Source organism: Phyllobates terribilis, unplaced genomic scaffold, assembly GCF_046119375.1.
Source record: "Phyllobates terribilis strain yellow unplaced genomic scaffold, ASM4611937v1 Scaffold_2__4_contigs__length_985480577, whole genome shotgun sequence".
Taxonomy (NCBI): Eukaryota; Metazoa; Chordata; class Amphibia; order Anura; family Dendrobatidae; genus Phyllobates; species Phyllobates terribilis.
In genome coordinates, this window is record NW_027362762.1 from 655300360 (window position 1) to 655312140 (window position 11781).

Consider the following 11781-nt stretch of genomic DNA (forward strand, 5'->3'; position numbering starts at 1 on the left):
GACTTCAGATCTGACAAGCTGGCTCACAAACACAGATATCGCTGTGCACAGTAAACACCACGTGAACTGTCAGATCTGAAGAGCAGTCTGAAGAGGACCGGAGTGGTACGAGAAATCAGAGGAAATATCAATCTGAAAGTATTTTAATACACACACTACATCACACATATTTCTGAAGGAATAGGGGAAAAATTGAGAACTACCTTAACATCTTAAATAGTGCAAGAGGTGCATATACTGTAGGTTATCCTTCCACACAACAGATTACATTTACAATTAATATCCTTTTTGAGCTTGGTGTAAATCTTACAAAAAAAAAAAAAACAAACAAAAATAAAACATTGTATTACTTACAGCAGAGTAGCTGGATCCGTCAACAGTTTCTGAAATAATTCTGCAGGAATAATAACAAATAGAGTGAGATGAAGAAAATTAGAGTAGATCTATAAATATACAGTCTGTGAAAAACATATACTTAGATCTTGCTATATTTGATGAGGGCAGACCAGAAATATATTAGGAAACCCAACAAAGAAAATACAGCTGCAATATGAGAATTGTCTGGGTTCACACACTGCACATAAGCAGGGTAAAGAGATATAGAAAATGAGTTGGGGTATGCTACATGGAGAAAAAATGCTGAAGGCCAAAGAATACATTTTAGCCAGTGTATGCCTCATAAACGCCATTAGTGCATATGGACATCGCAGAGGACGGCCTTCTAAGATAGAACTGAGAAAGGGTCAGAAAGACTACTTCCCATGCAGTGGTTGATATCCAATTTTCACTTAAAAAGGAGTTGTCGTCTTAAGACAACTCCTTTTATATGTCTCTAGGTCCTTTTGGACCTACCCATGGCCCTTGGTTGATTAATGGGAACTTGTCATGTAAAATAATGCTATTATTTTGGGAATATGGGGTTAATCTGCAGGTTAATAGCGTTCTGACACCGTGGGCCGCCAAACAGAGAGCTCCACTGCCAGGAGGAAATTAACTTTATACCCCCGGTAGGCTCGCTCTTTCGGTCATAGATGTGGCGCAGCATGGTTTCAGTCATCGTTCAGTGTATAGAGAGTGGCGTCTGTATCCGTGCCCCTGGCACTGACTAACAACCGGCCCTAATGATGAGCCGGCTGTCAGTCAGTGCGGAGACATGCCTACAGCCGCGAGTGGTTACTGAAACCATGCCGGCGTCAGCTCTGTGACTGAACACCGAAGGCTGCCAGGAGGAATGTTGTGCAGCAGCCGCACAGTGTCAAAATGCTATTAACCTGCAGATTAACCCCATAAATGCAGGTTAATAGTATTATTTTACATATCAGTAATGCTATTAACCTGCAGATTAACCCCATAAATGCAGGTTAATAGTATTATTTTACATATCAGATTCTTCTTGAAAGATTATTCCCATCTTCATAAAATGAGTCATGTCAGATTTTACAATTTACTGCTTGTTAAACTTTTGAACCAAACTTGAGATATTAACACTTCATTTTTCATAGGGACCCAAATATTCGGGATATACTAAATGTGCATTGTTTGCCGATAACTTCCTACTCTTTCTTAATTCCCCGCTAATTCCCTGTGTGACTAGCGCCCTATACAAGCCTCATCTGTGTGCATTTTTAATACTAGGCAACCACCCCCTCCATGAGTTGGTAGGACTGTGAGTGGTTGCTTCATCAGTATTTTGCACCTGTGCTGCCCCCGCCTCTATCATGGGGCTGCAGCATCCTTCCAGTGTATTGGTAATCTGACCTGCAGTTGGTAAGACTGTTTTTTTGTGATTTTTCTTGAATTCTTGTCCTTTGCAAGCCGTGTTTGGATTTAGTGTTAGGACTCACACGTATGAAAACCATTGATGTGGTTTGCGTTTGGCCAAAATATCGACTAATACCTCATGCATTTTATACATCATTTTTTCAACTCTTTATTGTATATTTTTCCATTTTTTGAGGGGGTGCAAGCAGGCAGTTTACTATTGGTAAAGTGATTTGGGGTGTCTGCCTTGTAGGGTGCACTAATATAGTATTGGGCAGCCTGCCTGATCCAATAGAATGGGAGTCATCAATAGGCTGTAAGCCAGACACTGCGCATCACACCTACCTGTCTGACTGGTGCCCTATACAAGACCCATCTGTGTGCATTTTTAATACTAGGCATCCACCCCCTCCATGAATTGATAGGTCTGTGAGTGGTTGCTCCATCAGTGTTTTGCACCTGGGGGGGGTCTGCTGCATCCCGCTAGTGTATTGGTAATCTAACCTGGAGTTGGTAAGGCTGTTTTTTTGTAATTTTCCTAAAAGGAAACAATAGTAAATGTAAAGGTTCAGGCAACGTGCACACGCTGAGTATTTGGTCAGTATTTTACCTCAGTATTTATAAGCCAAAACCAGGAGTGGGTGATAAATACAGAAGTGGTGATGTGTTTCTATTATACTTTTCCTCTGATTGTTCCCTCCTGATTTTTGCTTACAAATACTGAGGTAAAATACTGACCAAATACTGAACGTGTGAACGTGGCCTTAATTAAACATCTAGTTCTCCACCCAATAGTCGAACTACTTAAAGGGGTATTCCCATCTCCAAGATCCTATCCCACTAAGTATTAGGGGTAATAATAATAATAATAATAATAATAATAGCAAATACCTACAATTAGAAATATAGTATAGTATTTTTGATTCTCTATGTCTCTTTCCTCATGTGCAGGCATTGCAGGACCTTAGGTATCCATTACCTGGTATTTGGCTTTGACAAAACTTTATTGATAAAGTTATGTGCGGACTACATGAGTTTATGGTTTTCCACAGCGGAAACACACTAAAAACGTATCTGCGTTTTTTACCTGCGCATTTAATGCAAGTCTACGGAGAATATCTGCCCATAAAACTCACCGTACCCGCAAGAGAAATTGGCATGTTGCAGATGTGAAATATTTCTTCTTGCGGAGAGTGATGTGTTAAGCACGTCAAGTGAAGAGACAATTTGCAGATGTGAAACACGCACCACAGGTCAGATTAAGCTAAATAAAAAAAAAAGCACAGTGGCAGGAGATTTCTTTGAATCTCTTCCACTTTGATGGAAATGTAAGACGCTGCATTTGTGATGCAGCGAAAATTTGCAGCGTCAAAAACTCACCAAAAACTCATCATGGGCACACAGACTAAAGGAACCTGTCAGGTTTTTGCCATTTAATCTAGGAGCAGCATAATGTAAGGGCAGGAAGCCCGATTCCAGGGATGTGTCACTAACTAGGCTGTGTGCTGTAATTTCAATGCAAATCAGTGTTTTATCAGCAGGAGATTACTACTATAGGACTAGGTCTCACATGCAAAACAGACCAGCTAATCTACAATGGGGGAAATAATTATTTGATCCCTTGCTGTTTTTGTAAGTTTGTCCACTGACAAAGACATGAACAGTCTATAATTTTAAGGGTAGGTTAATTTTAACATTGAGAGATAGACTATCTTAAAAAAAAAAAAAGAAGAAAAGAAAAAGAAAATCACATTGTATAAATTAGATACATTTTTTTGCATTTTCAAGTGAGAAATAAGTATTTGATTCCTCTGGCAAATACTGGGCAAACTTACAAAAACAGCAAGGGATCAAATAATTATTTCCCTCACTGTATGTAACCACCCCACCACTGATTGGCAACTTACAGACAATGTACAGCGTACATAGTAAGCTGCTAGTCAGGGGTGTGGGCGGGGTTACACAGCACAGCATTCATGGCACTGCTACATCTACAGCAGAGAAAACAGGGATTCTATCAAAACGGCACCAAGCAGCCTAATAAGTAATAAATCATTGAAATCATGCTGCTCTTAGATTACATAGCAAAAACCTGCTAACAAGATTCACTTTAAAAATTAAAAAAAACATTAAAAAGCCTGAACATATAATAAAGTCATTTTTCCATAGAAATAAATAGGATGATTCCTTTGAACATTGTATAAGCACTTTTTCTGCTCTTTTTAGCAACAGAGATGCTCAAAAAAGCCTGAAATAGATGCAAGGTGAACATAACAGTTAGTGCCTAAATTGGAACAGATTCCATTGCACATTTTTCCACCTTACCTTTTTCAAATCCTCTTCAGATAAAAGGAAAAAATAAACTCCTCATATGAATAGCAAATTAGAAATGTATAGATATCAATTTCCAAGTGTTCATTAGGCTATGTGCACATGGCTTCTTTCAGCTGCCAGTGCAGCCAGCGGTCATTTTCCGGAGGCAGCATCATTGGTGGCTCTGCAGTCAGTGTCTTTCTTTCTATACTACTAAGTATAAAGAGCGGAAGCCGTCTGAAGAACAAGCATGTCACTACTTTTACCTGCTTTAGGGTTTCCGAACCTCCAGGGTGTCAGTCAATGTGCCAGGGTGTGCTAACTGAAGCCAAGCGGGCACAACTTTATGACTGAAAGCCGGAGGCTGGCAGGAGAAAAAAAAAAGTTATTTCCTCCCGGTAGCCGGGCTTTCAGTGTGGCAGGCAGGCAGATGTAGAGGATAAATCTACTAGAACGCCTGTTAAAGAGGGTGTACTATGGTATATCAGTGAGGTTTCTACCTCCAGGACTCCCCATCATAAGCTTTTTCGTCTCTTTTCCCATCCGAGAAATAAAGCTGTACTGCCAATGCACCATCAGCAGATGTATGTGAGCATGGATGTGGCCTCTTCATTAGGAGTATCGCTGGAGGTTTCAGCTAGAAGATCAAACACTGATCAACAAATGATGGTATACTGATTTGCCAAATCGTTGTAATAAAGGAATAAATTCATTATATCAAAACAGTTATTTAAGAAAAAAAATGTTTTCAATTTTAAAACTACAACTTAAGATACTTTAACAAAATACTGATATTGTCCCAGTGGCTTCAGTAAGGAAGGAGCTGTCAATTTTCCATCCTTTAATGTCAATGATGGATTAAGAGAGAAAAGGACCACCTATGGCAAGTTTTACAGCCTTTCTGTTTTCTTTATTATGTGGTCTGTGATGAAACACAAATAGCCTCTATTGTTGGAACATGGGATCCTAGGTTTCATAAAACAAAATCGACATTGGGACAACAATGAACAGAAAATAGAGCAGACTTTAGAACATCGCATACCTCAAAATAACAGGCTCACTAAGAAAGGTCACATAAGGTATCTGCACATGAAGAGGAGGATTCAGACTTTCTACAGTATATCCGCAGCAAATCTGCATACGGTACATGGGAAAAGCCACAGAGGAAACGGACATGCAGCCCAGGTTAATTTACAGGCAGAAAAAGACATGTGAAGCTTCTAACATTCATTTTAATAAGGGTGTTATTAACACTAGATTTTTCACACTCAAATACACAGCTTCATTTAGCACTAATAAAATAGTGAAATCACTGAGGCAATAGGATCTCTCTACTGCTGTGTATGTGTCCGCAGTTATTAAATGCCAAATCACTATATTCATAAGAAAACCAGGGAATGCTGTCACTTCCCAATATCTGCTTGTCAAAATAACATTAGCATCTCAGGACCAACAGAGATAAAGTACCGTGAGCTTCCAGTCACATCTGAACACTGTAAGATGGCCGCCGGACAGGTCCTTGAGGAGAGAGTCGTATCGTCGAGGTTGGTAGCTTCGGTGATGTAAGCCAGGGAAAGCATGCTCCAGCACGTATAGTGCTGAGAGAGTTAATAGGACGTATCAAGGCCAGGTTTCACGAGCAGTCAAAGAGATGGGTGGGAATGGCTGCTCACATATCCCCACCCCGGGTGGAATGGTTTGGTGGATGAATTGGAGACCAAGTGTCTCATTCAGTGTCTGTGTCTGGAGCTATGGAGACCTCCAGTGCGTTTGTAAAAGGGCACTGACCTGAGCGGGTGAACTCGCAATACTGAACGGACTGCTCATTTTCTGTTTTCACTCTGTGCCGAGAAAAGGATGTCTTTTGTTTTCTTATGCTGAGTGCAGTGGCGTGGCGGCAAGCCACGCAACTGCTATGGGGCCCATGAGCCAGGGGGGCCGGGTGCCAGCGCCTGCATCGGGCCCCCTCCGGTCAGCCAGTGCCACCCCCCGACCAGCATTCAACTGTATCTGCAGATGCCGATACAGTTGAAAGCAATGATGGGGGAGGGAGCGTCATGTGACACTACCTCTCCCATCATTCCCCCTCTGCATCTGACGCAGCAAGCACAATGACGTCGCTTCATCGCGCCAAGCTAGGTCAAGTAGCGGAGCTGAGTAGACGCGCTGCAGACTGAAGCAGCAGGGGAACGAAGGGGGGGGGGGGTGAGTATTGAAATTGTATTTAAGTCAGCGAGTGCCCATATTACTGGAGGACTGTGGCTGCGTTTTACACTATGAGAGCTGAATGATGCCCTATGGAGGCTGCAGTATACTGTACGGAGGACTATGGGGAGTGCATTATACTGTATGGACGACCATGGAAGATGCATTATATTGTATTGAGGACTATGGGGGTGCATTATATTGTATGAAGGACCATGGGGGGCACATTATGCTATGTGGGGCCATTATAATATAAGATCCAGCAGTGCAAGCCACTAGTCATATCTGATTTTAAAGCAAAGTATTGCACATCCTGACAGAAATCCAAATTAATAATGCCAATGGCACAGACACTTCAGAAAGTGAGAAACAAATCCATGTTTTAGTAGTTTGTGACCTCTACAGACTTAGTGCCCAAAGAATCAGACATTGGGGGAGCTTCTTATATAGAACAACATGATAACAGTAGGTTATATGTGTGGATTAGGAGAATATGTGAACCTATAATTACATGGACAGAGAAAGAACTCAGACTGGGGCTCCACCACAATGTTTGACAGGAGACCTTAGATGTGTCAGACATGTTCTTGTCTGAGAAGTTCTATGCAATAAGTCTTCTCCCCATGAAGTCCCCGGAGCAGAAGAAGCGGAATATTTTCTATGCAGCTTGGTCTGGAGAGCAGGGAGACTGCAGAGGGGCTTCCATCAGACACAGCAGCCTGACCAGAGGGACTAGTGATCATGAGACCACCTACACCCCAGGACTGAGAACCAGCACCCCTCATTATGGGGGTCCTGTGCCGACAGCTGACCAGATCACTGTGATCACCAGTGACAGGAGAGCAGGTGATGGAGTTCCTGTTTACTAGGCAGCATCAATGCTGTTCAGCTCCACCTGCCGAATATGGCGAGAGGATGTAGGAAAAGCTGTCACCGTGAGCCCCTATGTCAGTGTGTGGGAGGACATGTATTGTATAGGTCACTGTTCACACAGGCGGACAGCCCTTCCCTCTCCTTCCAGGCGCTGCAGCCATTTAGCGCACAGGACAGACGCCACAAACTCACCTGCACAGTCAGGGACGCGTCTCCTGCCGCAGCACAACAACCAATGAATGAAGAAGCAGGAGGCCAGAGACAGCGTGTGCGCGCAGGGTCATCCCATTCACTCACAGCCCGCCCCTCCACCAGTCAGGAGTGGTGTGATCAGGGTTACCTCAGAGCGTTCACCTCACAGCCCCGCCCCTAGAACCGGCGAGCTCTCAGCCGAAACTCACATGATGGCGACCAATAGGAAGCTGAGGGGGCGGTGCCTTGGAGCATGGTCCGAGTGCTGGAGCGAGTGTCTGTGACTGGGGAGGTGCCGCAGTGTGAGGGATGAGTGGGAGCACGGCGCAGCAATGCACTCTGCTGCTTGCCCGGCTGGCAGAAAGGTCACTGGAGGTTATGTCTGTGTGGGGAATAGGACCATAGTGGAGGGGCGGCACCTGCCCCCGTAGCTGGTCTCACCTCACAGGTGGCTGCACTTCCCGACCTGACGGCTAACAGCTCACGTGACCATGCAGTCCGCACAAGAGCCTGACTGTGCTGTGTGATGTCACCTGGCCATGCAGTCTGCACAAGAGCCTTACTGTACTGTGTGATGTCACCGGGCCATGCAGTCTGCACAAGAGCCTTACTGTACTGTGTGATGTCACCGGACCATACAGTCCGCACAAGAGCCTGACTGTACTGTGTGATGTCACTGGGCCATGCAGTCTGCACAAGAGCCTGACTGTACTGTGTGATGTTACCGGACTGTGCAGTCCGCACAAGAGCCTGACTCTGCTGTGTGATGTCACCAAGCCATACAGTCCCCACAAGAGCCTAACTGTACTGTGTGATGTCACTGGGCCATGCAGTCTGCACAAGAGCCTGACTGTACTGTGTGATGTCACCGGACCATGGAGTCCGCACAAGAGCCTGACTGTGCTGTGTGAAGTCACCGGGCCATGCAGTCCGCACAAGAGCCTGACTGTACTGTGTGATATCACCGGGCCATGCAGTCCGCACAAGAGCCTGACTGTACTGTGTGATGTCACCGGGCCATGCAGTCCGCACAAGAGCCTGACTGTACTGTGTGATGTCACCGGACCATGGAGTCCGCACAAGAGCCTGACTGTACTGTGTGATGTTACCGAACCATGCAGTCTGCACAAGAGCCTGACTGTACTGTGTGATGTCACCGGACCATGCAGTCCGCACAAGAGCCTGACTGTACTGTGTGATGTCACCGGATCATGCATTCCGCACAAGAGCCTGACTGTACTGTGTGATGTCACCAGGCCATGCAGTCCCCACAAGAGCCTGACTGTACTGTGTGATGTCACCGGACCATGCAGTCCGCACAAGACCCTGACTGTGCTGTGTGATGTCACCGGACCATGCAGTCCGCACAAGAGCCTGACTGTACTGTGTGATGTTACCGGACTGTGCAGTCCGCACAAGAGCCTGACTCTGCTGTGTGATGTCACTGGGCCATGCAGTCCGCACAAGAGCCTGACTGTACTCTGTGATGTCACTGGACCATGCAGACTGCACAAGAGCCTTACTGTACTGTGTGATGTCACCGGGCCATGCAGTCCGCACAAGAGCCTGACTGTACTGTGTGATGTCACCGGGCCGTGCAGTCCGCACAAGAGCCTGACTGTACTGTGTGATGTCACCGGGCCGTGCAGTCCGCACAAGAGCCCGACTGTACTGTGCGATGTCACTGGGCCATGCAGTCCGCACAAGAGCCTGACTCCTGTGTTATGTTACCGGACCATGCAGTCCGCACAAGAGCCTGACTGTACTGTGTGATGTCACTGGGCCATGCAGTCCGCACAAGAGCCTGACTGTACTGTGTGATGTCACCGGACCATGCAGTCCGCACAAGAGCCTGACTGTACTGTGTGATGTCACCAGGCCATGCAGTCCCCACAAGAGCCTGACTGTACTGTGATGTCAACGGACAATGCAGTCTGCACAAGAACCTGACTGTACTGTGTGATGTCACCCGACCATGCAGTCTGCACAAGAGCCTGACTGTACTGTGTGATGTCACCAGACCATGCTGTCTGCACAAGAGCCTGACTGTACTGTGTGATGTCACCGGACCATGCAGTCCGCACAAGAGCCTGACTGTACTGTGTGATGTCACCAGGCCATGCAGTCCCCACAAGAGCCTGACTGTACTGTGTGATGTCGCCGGGCCATGCAGTCCGCACAAGAGCCTGACCGTACTGTGTGATGTCACCGGGCCAAGCAGTCCGCACAAGAGCCTTACTGTACTGTGTGATGTCACTGGGCCATGCAGACTGCAAAAGAGCCTTACTGTACTGTGTGATGTCACCGGGCCATGCAGTCCGCACAAGAGCCTGACTGTACTGTGTGATGTCACTGGGCCATGCAGACTGCACAAGAGCCTGACTGTACTGTGTGATGTCACCGGACCATGGAGTCCGCACAAGAGCCTGACTGTGCTGTGTGAAGTCACCGGGCCATGCAGTCCGCACAAGAGCCTGACTGTACTGTGTGATATCACCGGACCATGGAGTCCGCACAAGAGCCTGACTGTACTGTGTGATGTCACCTGGCCATGCAGTCCGCACAAGAGCCTGACTGTACTGTGTGATGTCACCGGACCATGGAGTCCGCACAAGAGCCTGACTGTACTGTGTGATGTTACCGAACCATGCAGTCTGCACAAGAGCCTGACTGTACTGTGTGATGTCACCGGACCATGCAGTCCGCACAAGAGCCTGACTGTACTGTGTGATGTCACCGGATCATGCATTCCGCACAAGAGCCTGACTGTACTGTGTGATGTCACCAGGCCATGCAGTCCCCACAAGAGCCTGACTGTACTGTGTGATGTCACCGGACCATGCAGTCCGCACAAGACCCTGACTGTGCTGTGTGATGTCACCGGACCATGCAGTCCGCACAAGAGCCTGACTGTACTGTGTGATGTTACCGGACTGTGCAGTCCGCACAAGAGCCTGACTCTGCTGTGTGATGTCACTGGGCCATGCAGTCCGCACAAGAGCCTGACTGTACTCTGTGATGTCACTGGACCATGCAGACTGCACAAGAGCCTTACTGTACTGTGTGATGTCACCGGGCCATGCAGTCCGCACAAGAGCCTGACTGTACTGTGTGATGTCACCGGGCCGTGCAGTCCGCACAAGAGCCTGACTGTACTGTGTGATGTCACCGGGCCGTGCAGTCCGCACAAGAGCCCGACTGTACTGTGCGATGTCACTGGGCCATGCAGTCCGCACAAGAGCCTGACTCCTGTGTTATGTTACCGGACCATGCAGTCCGCACAAGAGCCTGACTGTACTGTGTGATGTCACTGGGCCATGCAGTCCGCACAAGAGCCTGACTGTACTGTGTGATGTCACCGGACCATGCAGTCCGCACAAGAGCCTGACTGTACTGTGTGATGTCACCAGGCCATGCAGTCCCCACAAGAGCCTGACTGTACTGTGATGTCAACGGACAATGCAGTCTGCACAAGAACCTGACTGTACTGTGTGATGTCACCCGACCATGCAGTCTGCACAAGAGCCTGACTGTACTGTGTGATGTCACCAGACCATGCTGTCTGCACAAGAGCCTGACTGTACTGTGTGATGTCACCGGACCATGCAGTCCGCACAAGAGCCTGACTGTACTGTGTGATGTCACCAGGCCATGCAGTCCCCACAAGAGCCTGACTGTACTGTGTGATGTCGCCGGGCCATGCAGTCCGCACAAGAGCCTGACCGTACTGTGTGATGTCACCGGGCCAAGCAGTCCGCACAAGAGCCTTACTGTACTGTGTGATGTCACTGGGCCATGCAGACTGCAAAAGAGCCTTACTGTACTGTGTGATGTCACCGGGCCATGCAGTCCGCACAAGAGCCTGACTGTACTGTGTGATGTCACTGGGCCATGCAGACTGCACAAGAGCCTTACTGTACTGTGTGATGTCACCGGGCCATGCAGTCCGCACAAAAGCCTGACTGTACTGTGTGATGTCACCTGGCCGTGCAGTTCGCACAAGAGCCTGACTGTACTGTGTGATGTCACCGGGCCGTGCAGTCCGCACAAGAGCCTGACTGTACTGTGCGATGTTACTGGGCCATGCAGTCCGCACAAGAGCCTGACTCTACTGTGTTGTTACCGGACCATGCAGTCTGCACAAGAGCCTGACTGTACTGTGTGATGTCATTGGGCCATGCAATCCGCACAAGAGCCTGACTGTGCTGTGTGAGGTCACCGGGCCATGTAGTCCGCACAAGAGCCTGACTGTACTATGTGATGTCACCGGGCCATGCAGTCCGCACAAGAGCCTGACTGTACTGTGTGATGTCACCGGACCATGGAGTCCGCACAAGAGCCTGACTGTACTGTGTGATGTCACCGGACCATGGAGTCCGCACAAGAGCCTGACTGTACTGTGTGATGTCACCTGGCCATGCAGTCCGCACAAGAGCC

The 11781-nt window shown here is 47.5% G+C and overlaps 1 protein-coding gene across 2 annotated transcripts in view; it reads right to left on the reverse strand.

Moving 5' to 3' along the window:
• The window catches only part of ACACA (acetyl-CoA carboxylase alpha), a 486736-nt gene extending 479210 nt beyond the window's left edge, over positions 1 to 7526 (reverse strand). For both annotated transcript variants that reach the window (XM_073666704.1, XM_073666703.1), the window contains exons 1-2: positions 7345 to 7526; positions 355 to 394 (exon numbers count right to left, since the gene is read on the reverse strand). The gene's annotated coding sequence lies outside the window, so the exon portion shown is untranslated. The remainder of the gene's footprint in view (positions 1 to 354; positions 395 to 7344) is intronic.
• Between the last annotated feature and the right edge of the window lie 4255 nt (positions 7527 to 11781).